The sequence below is a fragment of the Chenopodium album genome, chromosome 4, assembly GCF_948465745.1.
Source record: "Chenopodium album chromosome 4, dcCheAlbu1.1, whole genome shotgun sequence".
Taxonomy (NCBI): domain Eukaryota; kingdom Viridiplantae; phylum Streptophyta; class Magnoliopsida; order Caryophyllales; family Amaranthaceae; genus Chenopodium; species Chenopodium album.
Window position 1 is genome coordinate 41,729,251 of NC_137837.1, and position 2,187 is coordinate 41,731,437.

Genomic DNA, 2,187 nt, shown 5'->3' on the forward strand with positions numbered 1-2,187 from the left:
ATCACATAAAGTGATCAACCTGATAAAAGATCGTCTCACTTAGCTTAAAGAGCCTAAACATTGCTCATCGCGAAAGCACCAACATAATGGTTCATAAAGTAATAGAAGCACCGACATACAGGTTCACAATTCCAAAGCACCAACATAATGGTTCACAAAGAATTCCTAAGATGGAATATTTTCACAAATTGATTTGAAGCTTTTAAGAATCGCAGATATGGTTCTTGAAAAAGATTTTCCAAAGATGGAAGGGAAGATTTAAGATGACAAAGCTTTCAATAGGGGGACTTTTAAGATTAAAAAGTCTTTCGCTTAGATTTGAGAAGGACAGTTTGAGATGAAGCGACCTTCGACAATATTCGCTTAGATTGTGGAGGTTGTCACCAAGATTTGAGAAGATAGCACTAGATAGGCGGTCTTCGACAGCATTCGCTAAGATTGTGGAGGTTGTCAAAAATATTTCAGAAGAAAGCACGAGATGGGCGGTCTTCGACGGCATTCGCTAAGATTGTGGAGGTCGTCACCAAGATTTGAAAAGATTGCACGAGATGGGCGGTCTTCAACGACATTCGCTAAGATTGTGGAGGTTGTCACCGAGATTTGAGAAGAGTGGTTCGTGATGAGGCGGATGAGGCGGTCTTCGACGACTTTTGCTATGATTGGGAAGGTAGTCACTATGTATCTTCGATAGCTTTCCCTAGCTTGTGGAAGGATGTCACAATGCAAACACAACAAATCGGTTACCCCAGAGACGTGTGCTCGACGGTGAAAGATACGCGTTTCTTAACTCTTTTATCAGTTTTAACTAACGCTGGTTTGCAGGTATCAGCGTTAAAAGAGTGATTTAGGGTCGCAGAAGGTTTTGAATCATTCTCCATCCCTATCGTTACTTTTACTTTTGTTTTCGAAACTTGCATTTCTCCAAACTCAGTCAAAGTGGGGGCTTCTGTAGACACCCATTTGTGTCTCCCCAAACCAAACCCAGTGATGAGTACCTTTCGCGTCAAATCATAATCGAATGAAGTGAAAGTGTGGAAAGTCTAGTGTTGCGGTTAGTTTTTATTTCTTTTCTTTCTCTTTTTTTTTAAACCTATTTTATGAAAATAGCCAATCCAGTTTGGTTTGGTCCATTTCAAGGGTCCAATAATGGTGTAGTTGGGTCGGGTTTGAAAAGAGCTTTCCAACGATATATTATAAGCCCAATTTTGATGAAAAATGAGGAAGTTATGGCCAAATTACTGAACTGGGCCTGGTTTGATTTTTATATGCGGCCCAATGATCTAGAGGAGGGCCTATTATGATTTATCATTCCTAATGTGATTAGGATTGATTATAGTCTTCTAGAATCTTCTAGAAGTTCTTTTCATTCCTAATTTAATTAGCATTGATAAATTAACTTTAGTTGACTTTTTAGAGTTTTAATTAGAATAAAAGAAGTGTTTTTAAGGAAAATACAGTTTTACCCTCTCGTACCCTTAAATTTTACAGTTCTGTCGTCTGGCGCCAGGCGCATGTTTGGCACTGCAGTCGTGCTTTATTCTTTTCAAAACTCTGATTTGTTTTTTTATCATATCAGGTTGATTTTCTCTATAAATAGCCTCCTAAAATCTCCGTTTTCAATCACCAATTCTCATCAAGAAATTCTCTATTACTCTCTCTCTCTCTTTTCTAAACTAGCCTTTTACAAACAAAATTCCGCATTCACAAGATCTAGACACACCTAGCCAAGTTTGAAGTTGCCTTTGCCCTAGACGTGAAAGGTTTAATTTCTAAAGGTTCGGCCCCAAATCTCTCTTTCAATTATTTAATTTAATTATTTGTTTTATTATTTTCCTTGAAGTTACTAATGTGTGTATTTTGTTATTAGAAAGAGATACGAGGCATCCAAGTAAGTGCTTTAATTGTTTTATTGATAATATGATATAGAAATCATGTCTAGGTTGTTATTTTGATTCCTAGTATCATGTTAGGATGCTTGTCTTAATTTAATGTTTAGCATGACAACAATAAGTTCCTAGCATCATGTTTAGGGTAAAGAATATAATGTCAATTATGATTTCTGTGATGCTTCCTATTATCTTTCCTAATAGCATGTTAGTAACATGTTAGGGCTATATATTTGATCTTTATGTGTTTAGTGACATGCTAGGGTTTGTTATTAATCTTATTAGTATCATGCCTAGGATC